The following is a 15,429-nucleotide window of genomic DNA, read 5'->3' as shown; positions in this document are numbered from 1 at the left end:
TTTCTAGTCACATGTGTTTTGAAAGCTAAATATAAAAAGTTAGAAAATAATTGAGGAGAGCGATGAGATTTGGGTGAGATTACGCTAGTACCAAACCATGGGTATAATTTTTGCAGATTAGATTTTTTGATTTAGGATAGATTTAGATTAAGAGATAGAGCTTTATATAAGAGAAGTATCAAGGAGAGATGGATCACACAATTAAAGATACTAATTTCAATCAAGACCTCCTCATGTGAATTCCTCCTGGAACCCAAAGCATCGAGGAAGACTTCCTCCAAGAAGAAGAACGTGATCTCGGAGTCCTTTTATTCCTGACCCTATTCCTCCTCCTATACTCAACCAACACACAAACCATATGCAACACACACTGCAACGCATACCCCAAGAGTCAAACCTAAGCGGCATGATCGGATGCTCATTCCTCGCCATTACCAGAATAGCCCCAGCCACCGAGACAAACGCCAGGTTCCACACGATGTCCAGCACCACGATGGGCTTCGAGTAGGCCCAATCGCTCTGCCTCTCCTCGAACTGCTCCGCTGCGGCCTCCCTCACGACCATAGAAGGCTCCCGCATCGCACGCCCTCCGCCGCTGCTCGATCCGCTCAGCAGCCTCGCGGCTTCCCTCAGCCATGGTCTCCTCACGGATGATGATCTCCGTTGTTCTCCTCCTCCGTTGCTGTTGCTTCCCTCGTTATCGTCGCCGCTCAGAAGCAGAGGCGCTGGATCAATGGCGTCTGATGATGGTGGCGGCGTCGTGAAGATGAAGTGGAAGAGTCGAGGGGGTGGGGGTGGAGAGACTATAGACGCGGAAAGAAACAAATTTGTCAGGGATGGGCCTAATGATAATCTGAATAGAGCCAATACAAAAGTGTCAAGCCCATACGAAAGCTATTATGACGTGTCAAAAAAAAGTACTATGATTGGCTGATTTTATATGCTGACGTGGATAGGCTCAATGGAGCTCATATATCCCTTTTAATATAGTATAGATTTTTTCTGTTTAACAAACCTTTTCTTTTCTTTTTTTTTAGTGGGCGACAAAGGCCGGCTGACTAACCCATAACCCTCATAACAGTAGTTTTAATGCGTTTTATTTTTGCCGTTCCTATATTTTAATGTGAAAACTGAAAACTGTTCAATCACAACCTTGCTGTTTTCTTTGCTCAGTTTTCAGTTTAGAATCGGGTTCCTTTTAGACCCCGGCCTTTTGATCCTAGACATCAGTTAAGTACTGGTTTTTTTTCGGGTTCATATCAGTTTGGTCAATAATTAAAATACTTGTAATTTTGGATTCGTAGCATCCGGATCAAATTCAGGTATTTAAAACTGAAAAAACTCAAAGTACCCAAACTTCATCAAATTCTATCTGAAATCCATTATATTTATCTAAAATTTTGCAAAATTACAAAAATAATAATAATAAATGAAATTAAATTAAATATTTTTAAAACTTTAAATTTGACATTTAAAAATTTCTATTACTTGAAATATTATTAAATAATAATAAATATTTTAAAAAAAATTATATTACAGCTAAATCATAAATTAAAAATATAAAATAGAATACACAGAGTCATAGTGTTAGATATTCATGTTTTTTGTCGGGTATAAATCGGTTCTTATGGGCACGAATTTATGCGGCTCGGTTCTTTTCAGGCTTGGGTCTATTTCAATCAATTATTTCCGGTTCTGATTTTCGAGTAGATAAATTTTAGACCCAACTAAGTACTTATAAATGTTTGGTTCGGATTTGGGTCGGATATTTTTAAATCGTGTCCGGTTTGACATTTCAGTTCCGAATATAATGCCCAGACCTACTCACAAGCAGTTGTGAAAAACCTTAACAACCTTGGGGAAATTTTACTTCTACACTTTCTTTGGTACTACATTTCAAGTATACCACTAGTATAAAGACATTTTCATAAATACACTTTTCATTAATGACCAAAAGACCATACTAGCCCTAACCTTATTTCTCTCTCGTGATCCTCTTTTCTTCCTCTCTCTCTCGCGATCTTTTTTCTTCCTCTCTGCCTCCGATTCACCGGAGATCCACCATCTCTCTCTCGCGATATTTTTTCTTCCTCTCTGCCTCTGATTCACCGGAGATCCACCATCGCTCTCTCATTACACCGGTTCTCTGCGGTTCACACTGTCGACTCCTACTTCTGTACAAGATTCCCAACTGGTATGCATCTAATTTCTCCTTTTTTTGTTTGTGTCGATTAATTTTGCGAAATTTCGATTTTGTGGTTACTCTAGTCGAAAAATCAAACAAGGTTGCTTTAGACTTCTAATTTGTACAGGTCGATCTAAGATAAACAGTTTTGATTGTGAAAACATTGAGTTTTTGACAACTTAAGACCCTTTATAACCCTTTGTAAATCTAAGTTATTTTGTAATGTAATTGATATGTTCAGTTCCCGAGAAGCTGTGTTCAAGCTTATATGAGAGCCACAACCCTGCCAGCACACATTTGCTTCGATGTACAATGGTAATCACCATTTTCACCATTTTCATCATTGACTCTTGTTTTTCTCTTAAATCTTATTGAACAATCATTGAGATTTTTTTTTTGTTTCTTCTTGTGTCTTAAATTGCAGAATATGTTCCTTTTAGCGAACTAATATCCTCTGATTCCTTGATTGCGAAACCTCTGTTTCTCAGTTGTTGATTTTGTTCCATTTACTTTTTTACTTGCTCTCTCTCTCACATACAAAGACCATAGCTTTTCCACAAGTTTCGTGGCAGAAAATTTTCAGGCTTTCTATATCAGATTTTGAGTGTTTGGTTACTTTAACAGCATGCTTCTGCTGATGGATCTGGAAACTGAAAATCGAATAGCTTCGGTTCTGTTGAGAGAAGCAGCAGAGTTGAGGAGACAAGCTGAAAAAGATGGTGTCCGAGCTTATCTTGAGAAGCCTAATGTAAGGCATCGACCTAACTCGAGGTTTCTCACAGCAACTTTCCTTGGTGTTCAACAATGTAATGCTTTTCTGTCCACCCTTTACTTATTTTCGTTTTATAAAAGTTAAGATTGAAAAGGACAAGCCTTTGCATTGCTATAGTGTGTGATATTCTTTTGTTCGTTGAAGCAATAGCTGTATGTTTTTGGAAGAGGATTATTTTAATTGTTGGTGAATGGTCGATTCACAATAAGAAAGTTGGCAGAATCTGAAAGTTTTGTTTTGGGTTCTGCGTTTCTTAACAGTTCAATGTTGTGACTTACGTGTCTGTCTAGTACTCAATGTAGCTCAATATATTAATTATTTACTCTAATCTCTTGCATGTTTCTTGACCATAATACAACAAACAGAGCGGTAGAAACCAATGAGATGTGGAAGGCTCAGGAGCAAGAAAACGAAAGGCTCAAAAGAAAATCAAGAGAGGAAAGCAGCAGCAGCAGTAGCCAAATAAAGCGGAGTAGTAGTTTCTCGAAAAGGAGTTTGGATAAGAAATGTAGCTCCATTAATGAGGAGAGAAAGATCACTCATCAATCATCATTGGACAAAAGATTGTACTTGGATGATGATGATGAAGGTTTAGGAGATGATGAGAATTGAGTATTTTCTCCAATCACGGTATATATGTCTATTTGCTATAGCTTCTGTTACCTTTAGCTTCCTTCATTTTCTGAGTCTCTTTGTAAATGACAGGAACAAATGTGGAAGAGGCTCTGTTGGTCCTAGGATGGATGAAACTTTCCCTTATCTTCCCACCGAGAAGGTTGATCAATTGCAAAGTTCTGATACAAGGGAAAGGAAGGTAGTCTTGCTGAACCGGCTTATTGCACTGCAGTTTGGGAATGGAGATGGGGCTACTAATAAGGGATTGACCAGATGGAATACTAAGACAGTGCTGCCTTAACATCAGTGCATCAGCATCAGCGTAAAACCAGGAGGGTCAGAGCTTCTGTTTCTGCCATGTCTCTACCATGATTCTTATGTTTCATTTCTCAAACAAAAGCAGAGCATTCTTGTGCTCGGAAATCTTTTCATTATTCTTATTTCTTTTGATCTCCTAGTTTAGGATCATGAGATTGTACAAACTTTTTTTGTTGTTATAAAGTTAACATTTCAGCAAAAAAAAAAAAAAGGTAGTCTTGCTGCAGCTTGGGCTCTAGCTAATCTATATTATCTTGCATGTTAGAAACCTCTTATAAAGGTTTATAAAACTATTTATAAGAACTTATAAATCATTTTTAAGGTTTTAAAAATATATTTATAAAAGTTTATGAATCTGTATATAAGGGTTTGTAAAAATATTATAAGAGTTTAATAATCTTCATAGCACAATTTATAAGAGTTAATAAATCTTTTTCAAGAGTTTATAAATCTTTACAAACATTTAGAAGTAAAATATTCATAAAGCTATTATAAGTGTCTATAATTCTAATATAAATGTTTGTAAATTATTTATAATAAATAAAAGATTATTTATAATGGTTTATAAAACAATTAATAAGACTTTATAAAATCAGTCTATAAGGTTTTTTAAATATATTATTAAAGTATAATTCATTTATAAGAGTTTATAAAATCAGTTTATAAGGATTATAAATAATTAATAAATGTTTATGAATGATTTATGAAGATTTAGAAATCATTTATAAATCTTTATCAATAGTTTATATATATTCCTCATGTGGTGGAAAACAGCGAGATGAGGCAGCAGAGGTTCGTGGGGATATTGAGTTTGCTGTATAGTTCTTAGTTAAGAATAAGAGCGAGTGTCTCCAAGAAGAATAGGGAGTGTTGGAGAAGTCTCCGGAGGCGGCTTTAGATGTGGATCAGACGATCTTCATGGTTGTGGCGAAAGACGTGGAGAGGAGCAAAACGACGGTGTTATGGGCGGCAAGAAACTTCTCCAGCAAGAAGATTTGCTTGCTTTACGTCCATCGTCCTGCTCGGCCTGCCTCCTGCAGTGAGAATCTTCTGCTTCTCTTTCTCTCTGACTTAACTGTTTCGTGGTGAATTATAGAATATTTATGGATGTTGAATTGTTCTTGAGTGTAGATTTGCTCATGAATCATGATTGAATCTTACCGAGTCTATATATATACCCTTTAGTTGATTGTGGATGATGTTAATGATGTACCTCTGTTTGCTAAGAAAATCTGAGAAATAATATAATTGTTTTATAAAGAAGAGGCAGAGAAACCATATCAAATTATATCATCATAATAAAATCCTTATAAGGCTTTATAAAGATAATAAATAATTTATAAATGTTTATAAATCATTTATGAAAATTCAGAAATCATTTATAAACCTTTATCAATAGTTTATATATATTCCTATAAATGATTTATAAACCTTTATAAAATCACTTATAAGAATATACCAAATATTTATAAGGTTTTATAAAATCATTTATAAATATTTAGAAAGGTAATTTCATTTATAAAGTCTTAAAAATCATTTATATGAATATATAGAAACTTTTTATATGAATATATAGAAACTTTTTATAAGGGTCTATAAATCATTTATAAGAATTTGTAGAATATCAAAAGGTAATTATTTTATGAAGTCTTATAACATTTTATAGAGGCTTATAAATCTGTATATAAGGGTTTATAAGAATATTATAAGAGTTTAATAATCTTCATCGCACAATTTGTAAGAGAAAATAAATCTTTTTCAAGATTTATAAATCTTTACATTTAGAAGTAAAATATTCATAAAGCTATTATAAGTTTAAAAAGTTTAAAAAGTAAAATCGGTGATATAAATACATGAAGATGCTCGTTACTAATTTTCTTAAAAAAGAAACTAGAGTAAATGTAAAGTACAAATGATTTACAGCTTACAATCACTTATAAGAACACGTGTTACACATATATATTACAGAAATACATGTGTCTTGTTTCTCTTATATGTGTCAAGAACATATATATTACATATAAAAACACATGTCTTCTCTCTCTTTCTGCAACTCCAATCTTCTTGAAAATTGTGTTTCCCTCTGAAAACATAAAAACATAAGGTAATTATAAATCATTTATAAGAATTTGTAGAATATCAAAAGGTAATTATTTTATGAAGTCTTATAACATTTTATAGAGGCTTATAAATCTGTATATAAGGGTTTATAAAAATATTATAAGAGTTTAATAATCTTCATCGCACAATTTGTAAGAGAAAATAAATCTTTTTCAAGAGTTTATAAATCTTTTATAAGATTTTATAAATCTTTACATTTAGAAGTAAAATATTCATAAAGCTATTATAAGTTTAAAAAGTTTAAAAAGTAAAACCGGTGATATAAATACATGAAGATGCTCGTTACTAATTTTCTTAAAAAATAAACTAGAGTAAATGTAAAGTACAAATGATTTACAGCTTACAATCACTTATAAGAAAACGTGTTACACATATATATTACAGAAAGACATGTGTCTTGCTTCTCTTATATGTGTCAAGAACATATATATTACATATAAAAACACGTGTCTTCTCTCTCTCTCTCTCTGCAACTCCAATCTTCTTGAAAATTGTGTTTCCCTCTGAAAACATAAAAACATAAAGCTAAATATATATATATATATATATATATATATAGTTTTACGATTTCTTTTATAAGGCCTTATAAATATAAAAATTGTAATAAATACCTCAAGCGGGTTACCTTTATAAAATCACTTATAAATTTTATAAGAGCTTATAAACCCTTGTATCAACCATCTATAAAGTTTTTAAAACATATATAAATATTTATAAAACTATTTAAAAGGTTTATAAAACTATTTACAAGAACTTATAAGCTATTTATAAGAGTTTTTCCATTTATTTATAAGTGTTCATAAATTAATTTACAAGGTTTATAAATCTATTTATAAGAGTTTATAAATCACCAAATTAACCAACTTTCCACCATTTCTTTGCTTATTAAAGAACATCATTCTTTTACAGTTTCTTTTATAAGGCCTTATAAAAAGGTATAATTGAGCATTGAGATGATTGAGCATTGAGAGATACTTGGGGTTTCTGAATTTACAATGGTTTATAAAAATTTATAAAGGTTTACAAAACCACAATGTTAGATGAACGCCTCAGTTCTGCAGATGCACATAATGTATCCAGACCAGATATATAGCCTTCTAGGACCTTTCTCACAGCAATAGCAAAAGCCTGATTAACAAGAGTATAGTGGCTCTTGTTATTGGCTTCTTCATTTTCACCTACTTTACAGCTCCCCCCTGTCCCTCAACTTCTAACTTAAAGTTCATGAAATGGGTCTACGAAGTTATGGAGAAGAAAGACCAAAGAACCAAAACAGCCTATGTTTCAAAGAATTTGTCCCAAGGCGTCAGTGCTTGATAACCGATGCCACAAGCTATGACTTTGGTGGGTTGTCCTATCAGCTGGCTCAGAGAATAATCCATAAGAGAGCTTTTGTATGCTAATAAGAGAAGAACACCTTGCAGAGCATTCAACGCCAACCTAACCAAGCTTAATTCCTATTAAAAAGCAACAAAATTGTCAGAGAATGTGGCCAAAAGTAGAAGTAGTCTCAATATACTTCTTTCATTTCATCTAAGCACTAAAGATATTTTATTGTTCTGTAATTAATTACTAAGAATAGAAATCTGAGAACATCACATCGTAATCTTCCCTAAGAAAATGATTTCGTCGTAACTCAATACAGTACATCGAGTACTAAACTCAAATCAATAAAATTGATACTTCTTTTTCTCCAAATCATTCCCTATTAGGTTTCCGATCCTAGCCACTCAAGCGAAATGCAAAGCTCATGTTTTCACGCATACAAACATGAAAAGCGTAAATGGTGAACTTACAGAGACAAAGGAAGAAGACGGAGGAGAAGCACGAGTTGGAGGAGAAAATTGGCAGCTCTGAGAATGTAAGGACTCTCAATTACTTGGTGGAAGGTACCTCCTCCTGTTTGAGCTTCTCCAGAAGCGAGAGATCGTCATTATTTCTCAATGGAGGAGAAAGTGAGAGATCGTCTTGTTCGCCTGAGCTTGTTGACTTTTTCAGCTTCATCGGAGAATTCGTCAGCGCCGTCAAATCCACCAGAGAACTCGCCAGCACCGTCCGGAGAACTCGTCAGGATCGTCGGATTTGATCACCGTCGAATTCGAAATCAATCTGGCAACTCTCAGATTTGGAATTGAGGGAGAAAGAGAGTAATTTAGGTTTAATTATTCAGGGGTATAATGGTACTTTGTCTATTAAAATTTTAATGGTAAAGTTGAAAAGTGTAAAGTTGAAAAGTGGTATTAGGAAAGTGGTATTAGTGGCAATTCCCCAACAACCTTTTTCCTTCTTAACTTTATTACAGAGAAAAATAATATCAATTCATCTATAAAATTTATTTATAGTAAGAATTACTATTTTCCTTTATATCAGTCAAAAAATTATCTTCTTAAAGGTACTTAATTATAATAATAAATAAAATATTATAGAAATATCTTCAAATAGTACTAAAACAATATTTATTCCAAAATTACATATTTCAAAATATTATATTTCTATATATAACTAAATAATTAAATCAATATATTAATTTTTTTCTTTTTTTATAAATTTACAATAAATATATTTACATCTGGATTTGGTGATTAGGATGTAGGATTTAATATTTAAGAGATGAAGTTCTAGTGACGTTTCAGAGAACAAGATGAACAAATAAGAATAGAACGTATAGGAATAAAATAGAATGATTGTTCTTTCTCAAATTTAACAAAGAATAATTTTATTCTTTATTTCTCTACAAAGAAAATGAATGAGAGGGAAAAATTATTCTTTGTGAATGATGATTTTTTTTAGGAATGATAAAGAATTGAATATTACTTCTCGTTCTTTAGTCACCATTCAGTCTTTGAGTTTTGGGATTTAAAGTAATTTAATATTTTCCTGTTTAATAATACTATTTTGATTTTTTTATATGTATACTATTTCTATGATAAAAATGAAGTAGTACCTATTGATGGTCTTTTCCAAAATATTGTTTCTGTTGCTTTAAAGTCAAAATTATTTATTTTTAAAAAGGTATTTAAAATTCTAAAACTTATCTCTATAATATTATTTGAGAAGTCAGTTTCTTATGTGTCACGCTCATGTTAACTCTCACGGTGGTTTATTACACTTACACCCTTAATAAATTAAAAATATTATAAGTGATTTCCATTTATTATTATTATTAGTGATTTCCATTAATAACAATTATCTATGTTTCCTTTTTCTTAATAAAACTGTAATTAACTTTTTAATGTAATTTTCCTTTTTATTAAAACACATAAATAATAAAATGAAACTTTTTATAAAATATAAACATAGAAATTTATACAAAAACGACTTTAGTTTTTTTATTCTTTATGTTTCCTACAACAAAAAAAAATCAATAACTTTTAAAAAATTATACTTATAAATATATATAAAATAACTTTACAAAAACATAAAAATATAATAATTCAGATAAATATATTTTTCTAAAAGATAATAATATTTTTATTATAAATATCTTTTGATCTAACAATTAATAAAAAAATAATTTGGAACAGCATAAATGATTATTTAATATCTTATTTTTTTCCAAAAATTAGTATATCTTATGATTATTTTAAAACCAAATAAATATGTTATAATGTGAGGCTACAACAATATAAATAGTATTTCTTATTTATCAATATATTTTTGATTGAATGATTAGAATTTTCATAAAAAAATTATTAACACTTCAATTTTATAATTTTATGGGAAACATCATACATCAAATTATACATAATCTTACAAAATATATTTTTCATCCTAAGATAAAAGCCTTGTTCGGAAACTCGCTAGGCGCTACGCGTGCGGCATATACGGGCCTAGCGATTTATTAAAAAATCAGAAAACATCGGGGATTATACGGGAGGAATTTTTTATACTTTTATATGTATAATACCACATTTTATACGTATAATACAAAAATTTTATATACCACATTGATTTATAAATAATTAAGGGGAATTGCCACTAATACCACTTTCCTAATACCACTTTTCAACTTTACACTTTTCAATTTTACCATTAAAATTTTAATAGGTAAAAGACTATTGTATCCTAACTAATCAAAAGAAATGGAGAACCCATCATCGTCTCCAACCTGGCCAACGCCTCCGCTTATGAGTCTGTCGCCGCCGAATTGAGCTCGATGCTCATCGAGAATCGTCAATCCGCCATTGTTATATCCACCTCCATAGCTGTTCTCATCGGCTGCATCGTCATGCTTGTCTGGTGAAGATCTGATGGCTCCGGCAGCTCGTAACGTGTCGAGCAGCTTAAGCCTTTGGTGATCAAACGCCTCCTCTTACGAGTCCGCCGCCGTATATTGACATCTTCGATTCACCTCAGCTCATGTCTTCGCCTGCTCAGGTGAACTCATCCTTTCCAATTCCAATCCCTAGATGATGGATCTCACGCCAATGACGAGTTCTCCACGAAGCTAACAGAATTTACAAGCTCAAACGAACAAGACGATCTCTCTCCCAACACCTAAGAAACGCTAACAAAGGTAAGAGGATAATAGATGGTGATTTTCATCTCTTTCTGTAATTGTAGGTTGGTATATCAAATTCGATCAATTTCTAGGAAGGAAGACGAAGTTTTGAAGTTTTTCTCATGAAGTTTTCAAATATCAAATTTATAAGACCTTATAAATTGGGTCCTTTGGAATCTTACTGTTGATCTGCTAGCAATCAAAAGACATAGAAATTAACATATATTTAAATAATGAGAAATTAATAATTTAAGATTAAGATTATTCCATGATTTCTTCTTCTCTTGGTTGATATGTTAATGTTGCAGGAGATTACAAAGGTGTGGTATGAGATTTTGGATTTAAGGGATGCTGTGGAGAATATGTGTGATGATATGCATATCAAGTACCTCACTTTCTTGAGGTAATACAATGATACTATTTGTAGTTTGACTAGCAAGGTTTAGTATGTGCACTATATGAGGTGGAAGGTTGGTGTTTTGGTAGTGTAATGTTCTGTTTGGTACTATATGAGATTTATTTTTTATGTCTTGTTTGTGTATAATATCTATAGAAGCAGTGGAGATGGAGCATGAGTTTGTTGAGTTACCAAAGCATATTATTTTTGAATCTTGTTTTTGGAAGTGAGTGATGATGCGTATGAATAACATGTGATTGGCTTGCGCTCAGATTTTGAAGATCGACGAGGTTGGTGAGCTGTTTGAAGAAGCAAGAGGAACTCTGAACAAGAATGTGGTTTGTATGATCAGATTAGTTCGACATGTAAATGAGTGTGGTTCCAATCGTTTCTTTTATAGAAGAATGAGATATGGAGAAGCCTTGATATTCTCAGATCATGTTAGTAACAACTAACAAAAACTGAGTTTTGCAAGTACAAACTCTATTGGAGCTAGATTCAAATGATTTACAAAGCATTATAAATTAGTTTATAAATATTTATAATTAACTTATAGACTGCAGTAGATATTTTATAAAGTATTAAAAAACTATTTATAAACCTATATGAATCAATTTATATATTCTTGTAAATCAAAATAAAATATCCCAAGTCTACTGATTGCTTGAAGAGCTCATCAACTTGGTGCTCCCCAATCCGCCATGGCTCTATGATGATGATGCCTTCTACTCCTCTTGCTTGGCGGTTTGATTCAGCTGAATTCACACTCAAAGAAGACTATAACGACTTCTTTCTGAATATATGTTTCTTAATGTCTCAAGAAGCATTCATCCTTCAGATTAAGTACTAGTAACAAGCAACTATCCTTTAACAATGCTTCATTTCTTAATATACTTACAACGCTTTGTCATACACTCTACACCTGATTTCATGAAATAAAAAGTTGTAACACTTCAAAATACCACTAACCTTATTCTTCTGATATGTTTTTTGGCTGAATAGATATTTCTCTAACAGCTTAAAAAGACTCTCTAAACTATTTATAAATATTTTGATAAAGTCTTATAAAACCTTTATATTTTTTTGTAAACCCTATACAAACACTTCAAAACCCATTAAAATCTTTTATAAACCCTTATAAATTTTTTTTTTGTCAACATTCTTTTCATTTAAGCCTCATGGGCTGAAATTGTGGGCACAAGTCTTTCGTCTTAAAGCCCAACACTTTGATACACAAGATTAAATTCATAAAAATAAAGAACACGTGCATGTTTTATAAAGAGATGATGATACGTGGCAGATTCTGAGGCACATGCGGACAGCGAACAATGCTCCACCGCTTCAGACCCCACCGCTTCAGCTCCACGAACAAAGAAACCTCATTTGTCGGACTTACAAATCTTATATGTCTTTATAAATGGTTTATAGACTCCTACAAATAATTTTACATACCCTTATAAATTATTTTATAATGGTGTATCAATTTTATAAATTATTTTTATAAACCCTTATAAATTATTTATATACCTTTATAAACCCTTATAAACTATTATACAAACCATTATAAGTTGTTTTATAAAGCTTTCTAAATGGTTATAGACTCTTTTAATTGATTTATAAACCTATACAACTCTTATAATACCCCTTATAAATTGAATATATGCTTTCATAACATTTTTATAAACTTTTATAAATAGTTTATAAATTGCTTTTATAAATAGTTTATAAATTTATAAATTATTTACATTCATCAATAATCATAGATCTACCCCTATTGATTGATCTGAGAAAGTGAACCATAGATCTTAGAGACTCTTACAAATAATTTATAAACATTTATAAATCGCTTATAAACTTACAAAAATGTTTTATAAACTTTTGTAAATGATTTATAAACTCTTATTTGCCCTTTAAATTTCTTTTCTCTTCACTTTTATCTTCTTTCATGTGTTATTGTTCTATATCATATACTGCAAAAAGTAAATCCACAAAATTTTGTTCTCATTAACTTTTCTTCTTTTTATATCCTTATTGAACTAATTGTACAACACTGTCAAAATCTATGTCATTAAGATCTGAATGCGTTGGGGTCACCAAATGTTTGTATTCCTTAGAGAATCCAAACATTGTATTAACCAAAAGATGTAACAAATAATAAACAAGTTTTATAAGTCTCCCAAATCTCTAATTTACAAATTTATAAACCCATATAAAACTACATTTATAATATTTTATAAAATGCTTCACATTATTGACCAAGACATCGATTGGATAATCACTTTTGGATTGTCTAGTGGATCTGTTCCAGCTTCATAAATCCTCAGATGAATCACGAAGATGTGCAGAATTCATTGCCATCTAACTGCCTGGCGAAATAAAAAGATAATGTTAACTTTTAATCGTGTAAAGATACCTTATCCAAGCATAATGTTCATGTATTTTGGTAACAGTCTTACAAAGAATATAGGATAACACAACACAAGACTTCTCATGTTCTCATGTTCACACGTTTATATGTTGTTCTATAGATATATACGATGAACTCTTGTTTAAGAACTTCTTTTATAACACCTTGTTTAATAAGACTTTCTAAATGGTTATAGACTCTTATAATTGATTTAAAGACCTCCGGTTGATTTCTTAACATGTATATACCTATATAAACCTTGAAAATAATTTACATACCTTTATAAACCCTTTAAAATTATTTTATTAACTCTTATAGATTGTTTAATAAGCCTTTCTAAATGGTTATAGACTCTTATAATTGATTTAAAGACCTTATAATTATATACATACCCCTTATAAATTATTTATAAACATTTATACTTTTTGTAATAAACATTTATATATAGTTTATATACTCTATAAATTGTTTTATAAGCCTTTCTAAATGGTTATAGACTCTTATAATTGATTTAAAGACCTCCAATTGATTTATAAACATGTATATACCTATATAAACCTTATAAATTATATACATTCCCCTTATGAATTATTTATAAACTTTTATAATTTTTGTAATAAACATTTATAAATAGTTTATATACTTTATAAACTGTTTTATCAGCCTTTATAATAGGTTTATAAAATTCATAAAAAAAATTAAATAAAATTTTATAAATGATCTATAAACTCTTATTAATTATTTATATATCCTTATAAACCCTTATAAATTATTTTACAAACTCTTATAAATGATTTTTATAAGTCTTCATTAATTATTAGAGACTCTTATATATTATTTAAGAGACTTTCTAATTGATTCCTAAACCTATAAACCATATAAATTGTATACATACCCCTTATAAATTGTTTATAAAATTTCATTATGTTTTTATAAACAGTTATAAATGGTTTATAGACTTTATTAATTGTTCTATAAACCTTTATAAATGGTTTAGATACTCTTACAAATAATTTATAAACCTTTATAAATAGCTTATAAACTTTACAAACCGTTTTATAAATGATTTACAAACTCTTATTTGCTTTTCAGCTTTCTTTTTTCTTCATTTTTATCTTCTTTCATGTGTTATTTTCCTATATCATATGTTGCAAAAAGTAAATCTACAAATCTTTGTTCCCATTAAATTTTCTTCATTTTATATCCTTGTTGAACTAATTGTACAACACTGTTAAAATCCATGTCATCAAGATCAGGATGTGTTGGGGTCACCAAATGTTTGTATTCATCAGGAAATCCAAGCATTGTATTAACCATAAGAAGTAATAAAGAATAAACAACGTTTTATAAGTCTCTACAAACTTCTACTTTATAAACCCTTATAAAACTACATTTATAATCTTTTATAAAATGCTTCACATTATTGATCAAGACACCGATTGGATAATCACTTTTAGATTGTCTAGTGGTTCTGTTCTAGCTTCATCAATCCTCGGACGCAATCTCAAAGATGTGCAAAATTCATTGCTATCTAACTGCAAGACGAAATAAAAAGATGATGTTAACTTTTAATCATGGTCTAAAGATACTTTATCCAAGCATAATGTTCATGTATTTTGGTAACAGTCTTACAAAGAATATAGGATAATAAAAGACAAGACTTCTCAAATTCACACATTTATATGTTTTTTATAGACATATATGATCAACTCTTGTTTACAAACTTCTTTATAAAACCTTGTAAAGTATTGAGTTGTACTATCAACAATGTCTTAAAACCCAGATTTATAAGAGGTTCTAATTCTTTAAAATACAATGTTCACTATCCAAAAATATTTCTCCTAACCAGAACTATTCAAATGACAAGTCTAAATCAATCTTATTTGTTTTTTGAATAACAGAGGAAAGAAAATCTTAAAATTACTTGAACCCAGATTTATAAAGGTTTATAATTTTTTGAAAACTCAATGTTCACTATCAAAACTCTTTCTCTTAGATCGACCTGTTGTAAACCAACCTTTGTTGATTTTTTTTTATAACAGAAAGAACAAATCCAAAATATTACTTGAATCGAACAAAAAAAAATACACAAATTAGAAACATACCAGTGTGA

General features: G+C 30.5%; 1 long non-coding RNA gene across 1 annotated transcript; it reads left to right on the top strand.

Moving 5' to 3' along the window:
* The first annotated feature begins 2,519 nt into the window (after positions 1-2,519).
* On the top strand, positions 2,520-15,402 carry LOC117125905. Its single transcript, XR_004448377.1, has 2 exons — positions 2,520-3,771; positions 4,103-15,402. It is a non-coding gene; the product is annotated as an uncharacterized LOC117125905 (long non-coding RNA).
* The last annotated feature ends 27 nt before the right edge of the window (positions 15,403-15,429 follow it).

Source organism: Brassica rapa, chromosome A01, assembly GCF_000309985.2.
Source record: "Brassica rapa cultivar Chiifu-401-42 chromosome A01, CAAS_Brap_v3.01, whole genome shotgun sequence".
NCBI classification, from domain to species: domain Eukaryota; kingdom Viridiplantae; phylum Streptophyta; class Magnoliopsida; order Brassicales; family Brassicaceae; genus Brassica; species Brassica rapa.
The sequence above is the reverse complement of the archived record's forward strand: the minus strand, read 5'-3'. Positions and strand labels throughout refer to the sequence as shown.